The sequence below is a fragment of the Perognathus longimembris genome, chromosome 5 (assembly GCF_023159225.1).
Source record: "Perognathus longimembris pacificus isolate PPM17 chromosome 5, ASM2315922v1, whole genome shotgun sequence".
Classification (NCBI taxonomy): domain Eukaryota; kingdom Metazoa; phylum Chordata; class Mammalia; order Rodentia; family Heteromyidae; genus Perognathus; species Perognathus longimembris.
This window is the reverse complement of record NC_063165.1, coordinates 68,649,964-68,668,541: the sequence shown is the minus strand read 5'-3', so window position 1 is coordinate 68,668,541 and position 18,578 is coordinate 68,649,964.

Genomic DNA, 18,578 nt, shown 5'->3' with positions numbered 1-18,578 from the left:
TCCTTCTGGGCCAGGAATGTCTCATTCCATACATCAGTGGGCTGCAGCCTCCCCTTCATGTGCAGAGAGCAGGAACTACTTATGCCTCTTCCCAGGCTGGGAGCAGGAAGGCACTTCCCGGAGGTATTCCTGAATGTCTTCCTCCATGATTGTGTGGGAGGAGGCTGGCTGGAGGTGGGGGCGGGTAATGTTCTCCAGCTTCTGGCTGGGCTAGCAGCCCCAAAGTCTTTTTTTTTTTTTTTAATTTAAATCCTGCACCATATGGATACAGGCAAAATATAAAGGATGTGTTCCCTGCCCTTGAGGAATTTATAATCTAGTTGGAGGGCAGCCAAGTCACGGCTGGGTAGCCTCAGCTCGACAGCAACCGAGCCGAGGAGAAGCCAATAGTGCAGTGCCAGCAGGGCCCAGCTGCTCCCTCTCCTGAGGGTCTGGGTCTGACCTCCGTGTGGGCCTGCAGGTCAGCAGGCTGCCAGGGGAGGAAGTATCTCATTTCTTTTGGTTGCTGGCATTGGTTGGGCCATTGTCATAGGAATTTCTCAATGTAAAAATCCTCTGGTGAACAATCTCTGGTTCAAGTTCAGAAGCCACATCATTAATCATTCATATATGGTTGTACAATACACTTGCACTTGTCAGAGAAATACAGAATTCTAAACATATAAACAAACATACCCTGGCACCTAGAAAATGGATCCACTTTGTGGTTCTAGGATTTTCAAAATTGGAGAAGACGTTTGAAACCACCATATTAACAGTTTATACACACAGGCACAGACAGACAACCAGACATTTTGATAAGACTTACAGTCAAGCCCAGCTTCCTGGGTAAATTAGGCAAGATACACCCACAGCCTAGGCTCCATAATTTTAACTTAGGGATTGAGAAGCAAAGGCATTTGGTGTGTTAGTGACAGGCACTGATTAAATAGGTTGTGTTTTTCTGACTCTGTCTGTGAGTATTTATTCCTGTGTTAGAGTTTGGGAATGTCTGTTAATGTGGACTGAGTTTGTGTCATTTCAAAGGAGAAGAAATTAACTTCTAAGTGATAGCTTGACTTTTACTTCCTCTTTATTATGTAACTACCTAATGTCATCATGAACAGTTGCAAAATAAAAAGTGAAATAATCTTGTGTTTTCATCTTTGTTGGGAATGAGAACTTAGAAAAGATGGGCTGAACCTAGCTACTCAGGAGGCTGAGATCTGAGGATCACAGTTAAAAGCCAGCCTGGGTAGGAAAAGTCTGTGAAACTCTCATCTCCCATTAACTAAACACACACACACACACACACGTACATATATTATATTATGTATAATAATTAATTTAAAAATCAGAAGTGGAGTTGTGGTTCAAGTGGTAGAAGTGTTAGCTAGCCTTGAGTGAAAAAGCTCAGGGACAGCATTCAGGCCCTGGGTTCAAGCACCAGTACTGGCACAAAAGAAAAGGGAAGGGGAGAGAAGGGGAGGAAAGGGGATGGAAGGAAAGGGAAGGGGAGGGAAGGAAAGGGAAGGGAAGGGAAGGAAAGGGGAGGGGAGGAAAGGAAGGAGGGGAGGGGAGGAGAGGGAAGGGGAGGGGAGGGAAGGAGGAAGGGAAGGGGAGGGGAGGGGAGGGGAAGGAAGGGAAGGAAATAAGACTGAGCTGGGGATGGGGGAGAGAAGGGGTCAGATCTGCAGATTAGATGGCCTATCAGAGCAAAGTTAAGGGCTAGGATGGGCTTGGTGACGGGAGAAACATATAGGCAGAGGTGGTAAAGAGCAGATGTTGGCACCTGAGAGTTCTGCAGGTAGTAGCAAGTAGTTGTGATGAAGAGAGCAACATGACTGAATCAAATAGCAACTATATTTAAGGCAGTAACCCAGACATGGGTAAATGAAAAAAACAAAACACCAAAACTTCAGATAATGAAAACAGCTGTCCGACGAGGCTATGAAAAGGAAGGCAAAATTCAGAACTTTAGAACTGAGTGCAAGGTTCTGCCTGCAACATCAGGAAAGCTTACTGGATGTTGAGTGTAGAATATGTCAGGCCCAGATTCTGATCAGGAATTTGGAAACTGATGAATTAAGAGCATATTGATAATTTGTTATTGATGGATCAGAGGTGTGCAAAGGAGAACAGGTCGAGGTTGGCTCCGCAAAGTTTAACATGAAGACTTCTAAAGAAAAGCTACCCACTAGAAAGGTAGAAAGTCACAGGCTAGAGGCAGATGTTGGCAGTGCGTGTTCAAATGCCATAATGTGTAAATGGAGCATTAGGGAAAAAGCTTGGAATATTTGGATCTCATGCTGGGCTAAGATTTTGGTAAAGGTGAAGGTAATTTTAATGACAAATAGGTGATATTATATGAATTCTAGAACTTTCTGCCATTGCCTTCCTCTGATTCTCAGTTTTCCAGGCAGTTCTTCTGAGGTCTGACATGTCACATTATTCAGGACACATCAACAAGCATCTTTTATAAAAGTCAGACTTGATGTTAACAAACTGACTTTCCAGTATACACATTGCTCTCTGTGAAGTTGGATAGTATGAGATTGCCATTGAAAGATGGACGTGTACTTTTTGGAGGTTGTTTTTGTTATTGACATAATAACTGTACAAATTATAACATAAATATATCATGAATTAATCATGCTCATTCATCCTCCTTCTACCTTCCCTCCCCCAGCCCCACTCTATCTATCTCTAGCTCCCTTCCCAGTTACTAGGAATCTCTCTTCTATTCTCAGGTCATCTTTTGTTTCTTTGCCTTTTTAGTTTCCACACATGAAAGAAAATATGTGATATTTGTCTTTCTGTGTCTCAGGCAGCTTGCTGAGGCAATTTGACTGTGCACGACAAACCAACCAGCATACATTGTGAAAGGCAGTTAGTGCTGTTATAAATTAATAAACTGCATACATTTAAAAAATGAGGTGTGAGGTGGGGGAGCTTGTGCCTTGTAAAATTTGCGGAGATCTAAGGATCAAGGTTTGACGCCAGCTCAGGTAGACAAATGCTAGAAATATTTATCTCCAATTCACCATCCAAAAGCTACAAGTGGAGATATAGCTAAGGTGGTAGTGCTGCATCAGCCTTGAGCTTAAAAAAGCTAAGCAAGAGCTCGAGGCTCTGAGATCAAACACCAGTACCAGCAAAGTAGCAGGAAAAAAAATCTATCAGTGTGTTGTCAAACTGCATCCTGACTTTGTAAGGCTGAGAATCAAAACTCTCTTTGGCAAATGCTACTTTTGGACATGAATGATGACAAAAGATATCATGCATTCTATTGCAAGGGCAGTGGAATGCTTAGCATGGAGGGTGATTGGTGAAGGCATCTCTAATACGGGAAACATCTAAACAGGAACCCAAAGGCCTTGTTAAGAGTTAGGAAGTGTTTCAGGGGAAGAGGAGAGGATGATAACAGAAGAATTTCAACAAGAGGACAGATATAAAGATGAAGACAGCAGGCATTAAAAAGTACTTTAAGCTGGGCACTGGTGACTCATGCCTGTCATCCTAGCTTCTTGGGAGGCTGAGCTGGGATCATTGAAGTTCTAATCCAGCCAGGGAAGGAAAGTTCATGTTGACCCCTTCTCAACGGATATGGTAGCATGATAGGTTAGCTGGATATGGTAGTATGCACCAACGATTCTCACAATGACCAGAAGTCTAAAATAGGAAGATGCAAGAAACATCCAGGTATATGTGAGAAGTGAGACTCTGAGAAATAGCCATTGAAAATCAAGACTGGAGGTGTGGCTCAGTGGTAGAGTGCCTGCCTTGTAATTTTGTTGGTTCTCAAGGGAAAAGAAAGTAAGAAACAGAGGTAGTTAGAGAGCTAGACTTTTCTCTGATGCTCTTAACATAATGGATACTCAGCATTACTCCAAAATGCCTGCCCTTTCTTCTCCGAGTTGGTGGCTCCTTTGGGAATGTCACAAGCCCTGATGGCTTACCCAGGAAAGCTGTCTCCACAGGCTGTTTCAAACTCTCAAAAGCCCAGTGATTTGGACTTTGCCTCTCTCTCTTAAACATTTTTCTTTATTACTGAAGTATGTATCAGAAATTTGTAGATCTGATTGTTAATCACCTTAGCAATCTGGCTATGAAATATGTAGAAAATATTTTTTTCCTCTCTTTGAGCTAGGGAAAAGAAAAAAAACACTGATTGAAAGAAGGATCAGAGCTGGGACTACTGATGCATGCCTGCAATCCCATCTACTCAAAGGGTAGAAATCAGGACTGAAGCGAATAAGGAGAGGGAGAAGTTGTTGAGACACATAGCTCAAGAACTCAAGTTGGTTGTGGCGGTATACCTGATACCCCAGCTATTTGGGAGCCATAGGTTGGATGCTCATGGTCTGAAATTGGCCCTGAGACCTCAGTTGAATAATGACTATAGCAAAAAAAAGGATTATGAGTGTGGCTCAAGTAGCACAGTGGCTGTCTAGCAACTACATAGCCCTGAGTTCAAATCCTAGTGCTACGAAGAAAACGAGGAGGAGAAGCACTCCTGCTTCTCCAGAGAAGAGCTTACTTGAAAACAGAATAGGTTCTCTTTTCTGTGACTGGGGTGGTGAAGTCTGGGTGAGCAGTCTCTTGTAGCTCTTTGCTAACTCATGAAGGATGTGGGCAGTCCACAAGAAGAGAAAGCCAGGAGAGGGTGTGAAAATCCATCACCGTATCCCTTCCAGGGAGGATCTAAAACTCCTTCAAAACATGCCAGTGGGCCCAGTGCTGGCGCTCACACTTGTAACCCTAGCTACTCAGGAGGCTGAGATTTGCAGATTGTGGTTCAAAGCCAGCCCAGGCATAAAGTCTGTGAGTCCCTCATCTCCAATAAACGTTTTTTTTTTTTTTTTTTTTTTAAGCCAGAAGTGGAGCTCCTGTGTTCAAGCTCTAGGACCATCATGAAAAATAAACAACAAAAATTTAAAGAATGTAAATACATTTGCTGGCATCCAAGTATTAGCCTTTACCTACAGATTTTTTCCTATGACACAACAGAAGTTGAGCAAAAGACTAAATGGCCCAGAAAACCACACTGAGTGCACTCTCCTTGTCATAGAGTTTGTTGTAAAAAGTCCTGAACTGTTTTTTTTTTTTTTTTCCCAGAATCACATTGACAAATGTCCTCCAAGAACATTAAGATTCCCATCACTACTGATTCATCTGATGGGAACTATCAGTTCACAAATCAGCCTGTGGGCTAACCCACATGGCCACGCTACAGAACATGGCAAAGTACGCCTTTCTTCCCATATGCTAAGAAGTAATGGGAACCAGGAAGCTGATCATTCCACCTGCTTTTTTGCATCCTTCTGCTGTTCTGGGAATCTTGTGAAGGTGCAAACATTGCAGGAGTAGCAAGGTAGAAAATAGGCATGGAGAGCCTTGGAAAAGGAAATAAGGATTTTGTTTGCTTATGGGGGAGGGGGCGGGGTAGGATTTTATCATCCAGCAGGTTTTAACCAAAGATTCACAGAATAAGTCAGGGCAGATGTATCTCATTCGATGCCATTGTTGGACCCCTTACAGCCAACAGCAAAACAAAATGAAACAAAATGAAAGGTTATTGTTTTGTGTTGGTATTGGGGCTTGAACTCAGGGCCTCATACTCTTGCTTAGCTTTTTCCACGCAAGGAGCCACACCTTCCCTTCTTCTTCTTCTTCTTTTTTTTTTTTTTGTCTAAACTGGTTAATTGGAAATACGAGTCTTATGTTTGTCTGCTCAGGATGGTTTCAAACCTTGATCCTCAGATTTCAGCTTCCTGGGTAGCTAAAATTATAGGTGTGAGGCAACAAAACCCAGAAAAAATTATTTCACAGAGTGAAATAATAATGGACTGGCTCAGGATTATATATATATGCTTGTCCTTTTTCACAAAGGATATCTTGAAAATGCCTAAAGATGATTTCACTGTATCATCAGCAGTTGACTGGGTAAGAATCATAAATTTGGGCTAAGTTGTACTACTAATAAAGAATGGTAATGATGTATGTATACATGACATATAGTTTATGAAAATAAGAATGTCTTGACTTTTACCTCTCATTACTTTATTGTCCGCAAAAAAATCTATCAATTACTTAGCTGAAAATATAGATGTAATTTAAAATGAGGATTAGGAAAAAAACGTCCAACAATCCATATAATTCTGGCTTTGCCTCCGGTAAAGGTTATTGTATAATTAGCTGATTCATAAGGTACTTTAAGTATCATTTCAGAAAATAGAACCCATTGGAAACAAACGACTAAGGATCTAGAAATAGATAGTCTGCTGATGTAAACATTCGTAGGGGGAATTCATTTAGTGTCTGCTAAAAGCATTTGATTTAATTTTGTCTGTTATCAGATTTTTTCCATGGATAAGCCTAAAAGACAAATGATAATTATCTTGAAAGCATGTGGAATGCTAAATGTGAAGACATATGATATATTTCCTCATTTTTTACAGTTTCAGATGGAAGGAGGTAGTTTGTTGTGCTACCAAAAAATGTAATGATTTTTTTCACCCATTATTCATCTGGAAACTATCAGGATTAGGTCTCAAAAATAAGGTGGAAAAGTCATCAAATGATAATGAACCACCCATGGTATGTAGACCTCAATCTAATATATAAAGTATTGGTTGTGAAAATCTTCTGATTTTATGTACTTGCTATTACCACTTGTATAAAGCTAAGGTTTATTTATGATGGATTTGTTTCTAGTCAATCCTATTTATGTTCCAGGATGTTCCATATTCTTTATGCATTGATATTGTATTGTCATAAAGCTTTTATATTTTCAAACAATTCAGCAGTTTTACACCTTGGGTTTGTTATTAAGAGTCATTGTGTCACTTTAACGGGATCCTATTTAAAGAAAGTTAGTAGCTAGGAAAAGATGAGAAAGATTTATTATGTGACCCCAGCCAAATGCAAGAGCAATATAGGTCTTAGTAAAAAAGAATCTTTTAGTATCCAATTTGCTTATCATGAAAATTATTACAAAACAAAAAGAAAACCTAAGATGAAATGAAACCAAACAAAAATATGCTTAGTAAGCAGGTATTGGGTTTTATGCATATGAAATTCTAGACAGAGTATTGTAATCTGGAATGACTCTTTCCATATTTCACTATCATTTAAAGGCTATCTCTACTTGTCAGAATTAGGGAGCTCCATAACTGTTTCCTATAGCATTTTATTCTCACACCACACACACACACATGCATACATGCACACACACATACACATGCACACACATACACACAGGCTTGTCCTCATATGATCACATGCTTAGTGGTCTGACTGACCCCCCACTCAGATCAGGACTCATGTAGAACAGGACTTTTCCTTAACCATCATTCATTTTCTAGTGTCTAGGCATTGTTGCCTGAAACACAGGAGCTCAGTCAACATTTTGATTAGCTTAGATTACTTTGCATCTTAGAGTATTTAGAATTGGCATTATTGCCTGGTGCCAGTAGTGCATGCTTGTAATCCTAGCTACTCAGGAAGCTGAGATCTGGGGATCATAGTTCAAAGCCAGGTCAGACAAGAAAGTCCGTGAGACGCTGATCTACCATGAGCTTACTACCAAAAACAGCTAGTATTGGAGCTGTGGCTTAATTAATAGAGCACCAGCCTTCAGCCAAAAAGCTCAGGGATAGCCTCCAGGCTCTAAGTTCAAGCCTCAGGACCAGTACACGCACAGACACACACACACACACACACACACACACATTAGTATTATTACATGAGAAGAGAAATGTCCAACTGGACCATTCCTTTTTAAGAACCTCCTTAATCATTCAGTGGCAGAATAGGTAGCAGAAAATAGAGTAAAGATTTTGTATTAGTTTATTATATTATTAATAATGCAACCCAAGTAATTTACATAATACGGATATCTGAGGTCTCTTTTTAGTTGGAGCTTTTCTAAAATCAGATATGTAAGTTCCTTTTTTTTCATAAAACATCTGTTTCTCCATTTGTATTAGGTACTCTTTTTTTTTCCTTAAACTGTTGAAGCTAGTGTCTTTCCTAAGATGAAGCTCAGTGAAATCCTGTTAAGTCCTGCCTTCAGACAGGAGTGTACATTTCCACCATGGTGGGATCCAATTTGAGGAATATTGAGAGACCGTTGTCCTGAAATATTTCATGAAACTCATCTCTTCATGAAAACAGGCTGCTCTTTGAAGAGAGAAGCAGAGAAGTTTGGGATGTTGTATCAGCCTCTGGAGTGGCTCTTCCAGTACTGCATAGGCACTGGTCTGTGGAGGTGTGTGGCCACTTCAATTGGTTCAGGGTGTGGCCACTCCAATGGGCTTCTTGTCTCAAACACCCCAACTAACTCAAGGGCCCTACTACCGCCCCCCATCTGATCCTTATGTTTAATAAACAAAGAAGACAACAGGCCTCTCAATTAAGGAGAAATCTGAAAATCTGACTGCACCAAGCTGTATTTGGTTACTATCAGCTCTCACTCTGCTTTTCAACAGTAGTGTAAGGTCTTTACCTCCCTCAGTCTCCCTCCCTCCACTGTGGTCAGTTGCTCTGCTCCTCCAAGTCCCTGGCTGGATACCTGCAGGCACTGGGGCCAGTGATGTGAATTACATCTCTGACTTGGGGACAGTCAAGTCCTCCATGTTATGATGGTTATCATTCACAAAATAATATTTATACATCATGAGTTCACACTGAAAATGAGATGATCAACTGTTCTCATCAAGCTTAGCAGAAACAGCATACTGGGTGAATATTTCTCTTTTACTTAAGGAGCAGTTAAGATAAAAAGCCTCTTACTGGCAGCTGTGTGAGGAGGATGCAGTTTCCTCACTGTTGATTGAATCCAAACCTGCAGATAGAAACAGCACCCTTGGCATGTGAAGGTGGAATCTGAAGTATTTGGCGCAGGCCTCTGGGTAGTGACGTCAGGGCATCCGGGACTTTCAGTGGTGGCTGTAACTCTCCCAGTCCTGTCTCTGCGTCAGAGGTTTATCTTGCATTTGTCCTTGTTCGTGGACCTTCACTACCCAAGAAAGAATGAAGATAGAGAGGCTTAATGACACTCCATGTCCTAGTTTCCTCTTTTTTTTTTCTGTTTCAATCCTGGATGGTACATTTTCTTTCTGTGTGACACAAAAATCACTTTGATCTCTCTTAGAAATGGTCTATTATGAGAAAAAAAAATTATAGGTCAACATTCTCTTTTTCATTTAAATGATAATAATTACCCTGGATATTTGAAAAAGATTGCCAAAGAAGATAGCTTTAAAATGACATACAAGTTACAAAGAGGCTTTAGTAACAGAAGTGGTAAAAATGATCGTGTGTGGGGCTGGGGATATGGCCTAGTGGCAAGAGTGTTTGCCTCGTATACATGAGGCCCTGGGTTCAATTCCCCAGCACCACATATACAGAAAATGGCCAGAAGTGGCACTGTGGCTCAAGTGGCAGAGTGCTAGCCTTGAGCAAGAAGAAGCCAGGGACAGTGCTCAGGCCCTGAGTCCAAGGCCCAGGACTGGCCAAAAAAAAAAAAAAAAAAAAGATCGTGTGTGTGTATATATATATATACATATATATATTATATATAGTGCCTATACCGAGTCTTAAACTTGCAGCTTTCCTAGTATGTTGCTCAAAGCTAGCACTCTGCAGGTTGATCCACTGCTCCACTTCAGGCTTTTTGATGGTTAATTGGAGATAATAGTATCATTGACTTTTCTGCCTGGAATGGGTTTGAACTGTGGTCCTCATATCTCAGCCTTCTGAATAGCTAGGATTACAGACATGAGCCACTGGCACCTAGTAATGTTTGTACATTCTGAAAAATCCCATTCTGACTTCATCCTAACATATGTGGTTAGTGAATAAAATATGAGATGAGATGCAGTCCATTTGTGACTGCCTTGCTGTCAAAGGACACAAGAGTCCTGTAAGAGACTCATAGGTTTTGAGTTTGTTTCTCTGCAGCTGAGGTGAAGGAATGACCCAGGGGAGAAAGGACAGCTGAAGTGCGGGGGGCACATGTCCTTTTTGGTGTCTTGGCCTCAGATTAGTGGGACAGAGATGAGCATTCTGATAGGAAAATTTGCTCGTAAAGGACCTTTTAAACAAGCCACATGGACTAGATGCCTCTCTGCACTGAGGAAGGCCTCTATGGTTGCCTGCACAGGCACAGTTCTGTGGCTTTGGGTGCTGAATGTCATCTGGTTTCTCTATCTGGTTGTAGGTTGTGCTCTATTTTCCTTGCTGATTCTCCCAAGGGAAAAAGGGGACAATGTGTGTGGGTAGTGATACTAGTGGATGCTGCTGCTGGTGGCATCAAAAGTGAGGAGCCATGGGCAAGAGAGCCCCAGCTGCAATTTGCCTTGTGCTTTGGTAAACCATTGCCTTGCCTTACAATTATTGTTAAAAAAAAAAAAAAACCTAGAGAATACTTACTCAGCTATGCTTATGGAATTTCCATCATAAATTTTCAGTTTTTAAGAACTGCCTTTTCTAGTTACAGAAGCAATTTAAAAAACACACATAAATGTTAGAAAGTATAGGCAAAAAAAAAGAAGTTTAAAAACAGAATTTCACTTGTAAATTAAGTAGTGCCATCATTTTGGGATGTGTATGTACTTTTCTCCCCTAATACTGTTTGAAATAGGTTTTCATTTAGCAATATACTATGATGCAATTTCTTTGATAAATACTCAGCTAGTTAGGTCTGATTATATTTACACATGGGTGTGCACACGCATGCATGTGCAAACACACACACACACACACTCCCCCAAAGGGGAAATTTGGGATAGGATTTATGCAGTGTCTGGTCTCCTCTTCATGGTGAAAGGGAATTACTGAAGCAGGAAGCATAGGAAAATGGAAGCAGACATATGTAGTTCATGGTCTATATCCTCTCTAATATGGAAAGTAAAGAGAAGCAGGGAGGCTCTTATTGTTTGAGCCCATTGTAGCCCCCATTTACAATCACCCATTTAGCCACACTGCTCTTAATCCTAAAGTAAGAACATGAAATATTTTTTTTTCTTTAAAGATTCTTTAATCCTTGCCACATTATGAGGTAAATACTATTACTATTATCCCCAACAGGATGTGCAAATAGAGATGCAGATGGCTTAACTAAATTGCTTATAGCCTGTAAGTCAAAGCCAAGATTGGAACCCAGTAAGTCTGGCTTCAGAATTCATGGCCTTAAGCAACGTCAGAACATGACATATTTTGTGGAGATTCCTTTTTTTTGGAATGGGATTTCAAGTACAGTGAAGATCTTTCTAACTATGAAACTGTGGGGTACAGGGTCAAGCTCTACAATATCTTTTCCCTCTCCAGAATCCAGAGAATATTAGCAACACACTCAGATTTAAACTCCAGTGTAATGGATCCCTGATTAGGGCAGAAGGTAGTAGGAAGAGAAGGCCATTGACCTATGAAAAGTTATTTTGAAGTTAATTTGAAGATAGAAACTTAGCTTTATCTATCAGACTCTACAGTCTTTAGGAAAAAGCCAATCTAAGACTGGAATGTTCCATTTTAAACTGTTGCCAAAGTAGATACTGGAAACTTCCAGCCAGGTGACTGGGATTATCCACTAGTTAGTCATATAGATACAGTGTTAGATAATTCTTTAATAGTTTTTACTCTTATGCTGAAGCTGTATTTATACCTAGAAGGTTTAAAATCATTACAAGAATTATGTGCTGTTGACAGGTAAGGCTGGATAGGTGAAGTTGTAAGGGGGGAAGCCCTTGGTATTCATGTCCTTTTCTTACCTCAGTTTCTGCAGCTTTGCTCCTTGTTGTCTGACTGCTCATCCACCCCTGATATCCAGTCTCTCTGTAAGCCCACCCGATTCCCAAAAAAGGTAAACAAAGCTCTAGCATTCCTTCACAATAGTTTACATTTAGCACTGCACACAGAGGGATATCTAATCTCTTATTGTAACACTCAGACACTTCCCAAACTGGTTTTCTATTGCTTTTCTCAAAGGAATTCCTTTATTTTTATATATGTTTTTTTTATAAAGGTGATGTTCAGAGGGATTATAGTTTCATAATCTAGATAAAAAGAACATTTCTTTTTGGGCAGTGTTGGCTTCCCTTTCATTCCCAGTTTTCCCTTCCCCCTCCCCCAAGTTGTATGGCTCATTTTCAACATAGTGCAAACCACTAGCACCACTGCTGCATTTGTTCGTCCTTCGTTCCTCCATTTCTGTACCTTCCATTATACTCCCAAAGACATATAAATGAACAAATAGAACAAAAAGAAAAGAAAACAAAAACAGCAAAAATAAAAAATAACTTCTGTTTCCATTTCCTGGAGTTCATTTCGATAAAAATTATTTTTATGATCGAATGCACGTAGGTACTGTGCCTTTGTGTTCCTCTCCTAAGAATGTCTTCCTTTGGTTTGACTGTGTGGGAATGCCTAGAGCTATGTAATTTATCATGTCTTGGTGTATTTTAGATCTGGCTTCTGCATATGAGAGAAAACATGCACTGTTTGCGTCTCTGAGCTTGGCTTACCTAACTTAACATGATTTGTTTTAGGTTCATCCATTTCCCTGCAACTGACATAATATTATTCTTTCTAATGGCTGTGTAAAATTCCACTCATCTATTGTAAGGCTTCTGGGCTGTTTCCACAACTTGGCTATTGTGAATATGCAGCAATAAACATGGACGCGCAAGTGTCTTTATGGTATTCTGGCTTGTGATATTCTGGGTAGGTGCTCAGGAGTGGTTATTCTTACTTATTGCTGAGCACCTATTGTGGATTTTGCGGCAAAACGGTTGAGTCCTGTGTCTTACTGTTTCTCAAAGGTTTTTGTGAGTCAAATTCACAAGCTTTCCTTCTGGGTTTCTGTTCCTCTGAGCCTTTGCATCCAACATTCTCTCTGGCTAGGATACATTTTCTTCAGGCCTTTTGATTGAAATCCTTTATGGCTTAGTTTAAATACTACCTTTCCCTCTGCTGGTTGTAATTCCTTTAGCCTGAGCATTCTTTCCCTCTTTTGCACTTCCCTCCACCCTCCTTCTCCTCCTCCTCCCCTGCCCTGCTGTGCCAGTGTCTTCTCTTGATTAATGGACTATACTCTGCCTTACAGGATAGTCATTTTCTTAGTATTCATCATCTCTCTATCACAGATAAATACTTTAAGAGCAGAAAATATTCTCATAGATGGCAAAGCACATTGATTAAGAATTTGAAGCTATATGATCAGAGAACCTGAATCTTGGCTCTACCAATGTATTGGCTGCATTACCCCAGGCCTGTTATGATCTTCAGTCTCTTTATTGGCAAAATGGGAAAGAATAGTTAGACTCATCTCAGAATTAAATAAGATAATTACATAATAGTGCTTCATACCAGCTTAGCCCCAAAGTAAATTTTCAGTAAATGTTGTTCGACTAGAATATAAGTCTCCATTCATTCTTCTTATTCCAAAAGCCCTGAATATATGTCTGTGAATAAGGAATTAATAATTAGCCTCTTAAGTATCTGAGAAATTACCTTAAGTACTTATTCCTGATGCTATAATAAATCCATTTCCATTTCTATTCATAAAATATTGACTGGAAAGTTAAACTGTCTGAGAAATCATCTTGTTTTTTCACTTCTATCATTTTGAAACAGTAATCCTACTGTATCTTTCTCATACGTTACCCTTGTGTTTGGATATTAATAGTAAAATTCGCACTAAGTAGCAGCTTCAAAACGAATGTAGGCAGGAAATATCTCCATACATATTATGAAAGTTAATCTGATGTGTGTTGCTGCCTTCTTGCCTTGTCTGAATTTTCCATGGTAGAGAATTCAGCTTCAGGAAGAACAAGACTTCTGTTTATTTGCTTGAGCTCCAGAGAAGTAACTATCCAGGCAAAAATAGACTGACATGTTCAGATGCAGTCCAATTGTGTAATGAAGCTAAGCCCAATGCACCTTTGTCCAATTTGTTTTCTTTTGAAAAATGATTTGGCTTTGTGGGAAAATATTCAACAATTTTTACTGATGAGTCCAAAATCTTGTATATATCTTCCCAAGAGAAGGATGAAGATTGTTCTGGATGTTTCTTCCATTGAATTTTCCAGGAATGTGACAGAGCCAGGATTAGGGAATCAGAGTGGGAGGGGGTTGAGGGAGGATCCAGTCATTTAGCAAGGAGAGGCTAAGAGCAAATCTTTGCAGCAGGCAAGGGGCAGTGTGACTGCCTGAGCCCTGCCACGTGGCAGCTATGAACACCCAGGTAGTGACTTGCTCTCCTATGCCCCAGTTAAAAAAGGGATAGTTGTCCTGACCGTACTAACTTACAAGGGTTAGAGATGTCGGGATAGATGAGAAGATAGGGAAATTGTGGTATTTTAAATATTAGAAGTTTAAACCAGGAAGTAAACTGAAAAAGCAGTTAAACATCTCCCATCCCAGACTTCCTTTCATAGATGCTAAATTACTAGGACTAGAAAACCTGAGAGGGCCTATCTAAATCTGCCTTCTTCTTTGACATGGTAAAAGACTGGAAACCGTCCCCAAAAGGGTAGAGCAGACAGAATAAAAACTATGTCTGGCAAAAGGAAGTCCTTAAGGTTATCTAGGTTTGAGGTAAACCTCACAGGTCTGGCCAATGTCTAAGGATTAAGCATTGCTAGAAGATTTGGCTATCTGCTTTTGCCTAGCTCAGAAAGTATAAAGGCTACAGATAAAAACCATCATTTTGTGTCTTTCACTTCTATTTCTTGCAAAGGAAGCATGAAATGTTTCTTTTTTTTTCTATTTCTCCCACTGTAATAAATCTTTACTAAAATGTTTACCGTGTGAGATACTCTGAAATGCTTTTCATGAGTGTGGATCTCAAGGACCTTTGATTTGAAAACTGGAAAGCTGTGGGAAGCCTTCATCTGGGGGCAGGGAACAAAATCACCTAACAGAAGGGAAATATTTAGAACTTAGGCCAAAACATAGTGATCACTCAGTATTTTCACTCTTAGAGAAAAGGGGAAAAGGGCTACTGGCAAGTTTTGATGGTTTTGTTACATAGATAGCGATAAAGAGTGATGGACCTAAAATACACCCTATCATGGCATTTCTTGTTCCTACAGTGCCTTGGGCTCCCCTTCAAATGCTTCTTCCTGCTCAAATGCTTCTTTTATCCCATAATGCCCTGGGTGTCTGCTGAACCAATGAAAAGATCTATCTCCAGTTAGTCAGAAAAACAAACAAACAAACAAACAAACAGTCAAAACACCAGAAGTGGAAATGTAACTGAAGTGGTAGATCATCAGCCTTGAGTGAAAAAGCAAAGCAAGACTCAGGAGGCTGAGATCTGAGGATCACAGTTCAAACCAGCCCTGGTAGTCCATGAGACTCTTGTCTCTAATTAGCCACCAGAAAATCAGAAGTGGAGCTGTGGCTTAAATGGTAGAGCACTAATCTTGAGCAAAAAATAACTCAACAAACAGTGCCTAAGCCCTGAGGTTAAGCCCCAGTATTGGCACACAAAACAATTCATCTAACACTCAAGTTGGTGCCCTTAACATTATTACCTTGTTATTGACTGTTCCTAAGGAGAAATTGCAGAGTTCAGTGAGTGGAACTCTTCATTTCTGAATAAAAAAGTCTAAGCAGCAGAAACTGGCTCAGATCAGAATGTGTAGGATTCCCATATCCTCTCTCATCTAGTTATTCATCAGTTATTCTCTAGTGGAAAAAGCAACTAAATTTCTTCATTTTATATATGACATCACAGAATTAGGACCCACCCTATTTGATCATTTTTTGTGTGTATCCTTCAGTTGTGTTGTTCGTAAGGTGATTTTTTTTAACTCAAGTTTGTGATTTACTATTTAGCCATTATTCAAATAAATACCTTTGACTTCAGTATTATAGAACAGAAAATCCAAAATCTTTGGAAATTCGTGATTCTGCCTTTTGTACCTGGTAAAACAGCCATTTGTGAAACTTGACAGCCTATAATTGTACTACTTAGAACACATGTGTTTGCAGACATCTTTAAACAATGTTACACATAGCAGTATTTTTACACTGTCTTCTTTAGTGTGTGAACCTATTTGTCAGATTCAGATGAATTATGTAACAATGAAACCTCAAAACTGTTACGAAGTTAGTTTATGATTTATTTTGTAAAGAAAATGGAAAAGCACTTGAAATATAATTTTACTGTTTCATAAGTATTTTGAAAAAGAAATAAAGTGATTATAAATTTTAAAAAAAGAGCAAAGCAAGAACATGAGGCCATGAATTCAAGCCTCTGTACTGCTACACACCAAAAAAAAAAAATTCTTCTTTGGACTGATTATGGACTAATATGATCTGTTGTATTAAAGCCAGGGATAATAGCAAACGGTTGACATATTAGCACTAGGCCTTTTAAAAGTGGGAGTATTTGGTGTTGACGAAATACAAAATGAAAAAGTACCACAAACCATCTTTATCTCATTATTTGTTTTCTTGGACTTGCAGAGCTGAGACGGCGACAATGTCATGTAGTAGGGCACCGTAGGCCTCCTGAGCCCTGGATATGGTCTTTTGTCACACTGTTAGACACTGCCTAGGCCTCAGTTGGCACTGTTCAAATGGGGACATGAAGTAGTCCAAGAGCTCAGAGGCCCCAGAGAGTCTTGGAGGCAGCAAATGCTTACTGTTTGGGGAATGTGCAGTTCCACTTTTACTGCTTGCTTGCTACCATCATGTGATCTGTGCATAAATTCAAATAGCTGCTCTATGGCACACAGAATAGTATTTAGCCACTACAAAGCATTAGAAATTGAGCATCTTTATTGATTTATTCTTACAGTAAAATTTAAAATGCCAAGTCAATGCATATTCCAAATTAAGAATAGAAAGGGTGAAATTCTGTATGTCAGGCTTGATCAAGAATTGGAATTGTAGGGTGAGATTTAGAAACATCTGGTAATGTGTTATTAATAAGTTGCCAGAAATGAACTAACAATTTCAACTGAGAAACTTGATTTGCATAAAATACTCAATAAAAAGAATGCATAATATACATTTTTATCATAATAGCAATTGTATGATTCAAACAGATTAAAACATACCGACTAACCAGCAAAATTTATACATGTTGAAGACCAGATTCAATTTATAACTAAAACCAAAATAAATTTTTGGAAAAGTAAAAAAAAATGTTTATTATAGCTTGCAAATAAGGTATGTTATTTACTATAGTATTACACAGAAGGAGATAACAGATGTGGATGTGTGTGTGTGAAACAATTGTTCTTTTCTGAATTTAGAGTTAAAATGTTGCCCAGATCTGTATTAAGATATTCAGCAAAAACACTGGAACATAACTGAGTTATAAAAAAAATTTAAAAAAAATGTAATGTACCAATACTGGGGCTTGAATTCAGGTCCTTACACTCTTGCTGAGCTTCTTCATTCAAGGCTGGCCTTCTACCACTTGTGACTCACACCTCTGCTTTTGGCATTTTGCTAAGTGATTGGCTACAAGAGTCTCTCAAATTTCTCTGCTTGGGCTAACTGCAAAATTCAATCCTTAGATCTCAGCTTCCTGAGTAGCTAGAGTACAGTGTGAGCCACAGTGCCTGAGTTTTGAAATTCTGAATTAAATTTTTTACAAAGTGTATGCATATCATTTGCTATGCATTCTATCATTGTTTCGAGAGGCAAGAAATGAAAGATAGGTATATACTGTGAAGACATGAAATGAGTTGCCCTGGACTTGGCTGCTTCATGAGATTCTGACTGCATTCACTAACCTGGCTCTTAAGAGCCAATTGTACTCAGCTCCTCCCAATCAGCATTCAGTGGTGACTCCTCTCCTCTCTCCTCTTTCCCCTTTCTTCTCTCCCCTCTCTCTGGAGGGTTAGTTGTGAAACTATATTCTTTGTGCCTGGAGGGCTAGTTGTGAATATTGTAAGGTCCACCCCCAAAAGGGCTCCATGCAGATGCTCCCCACCTGTTTAAGTCTGCGCCCAGAACCTGAGTTACCTAGGTAACTGGCACACCTGGAGGAGTTACCTCCTTGTCTGAGGTCACATCCTATCCACCTGGCCATACTTCCCACCTTTTCCTATATAATCCAGGTCAACACGAGCCCTCATGCTCTTTCCCTTTCTCTCTTACTCTCTCTTGCTCCTTTTCTTTTTCTCTTCTTCCTTCCCCTCTGTCTCCCGCACCTCTCTCCTGTGCGGGCTGGCAGTTTTCTCTCCTCCAATAAACTCTTCTCTGCCTGAACCATGTGGCAGGTTTCCTTTCCAGTGAACCTTACAAATATATTCTGTGTGGTTTTGAACAACTTGCCAAGCTTTCTGGTTGCTCAGTTTTCTCATGTCTGAAATGGAAGAAAGTGTGAATACGTGGTTAATTTTGGTCAGTCATGGGGCTTGAACTCAGGGCCTGGATGTTACTCCTGGGCATTTTTGCTCAAGGCTAGCACCCTACCACTTTGGGCTTCACGTATGGTTTTAGGTGGTTAGTGGGAGTCTCACAGCATTTCCTGACTAGCCTGTGATCCTCAGATCCAAAGTCTTGGAAAAATTATACCAAATGAAGTAAGACAAACCCGGAGAAACATAGGTTGCTTGGTTTCCCTCCTT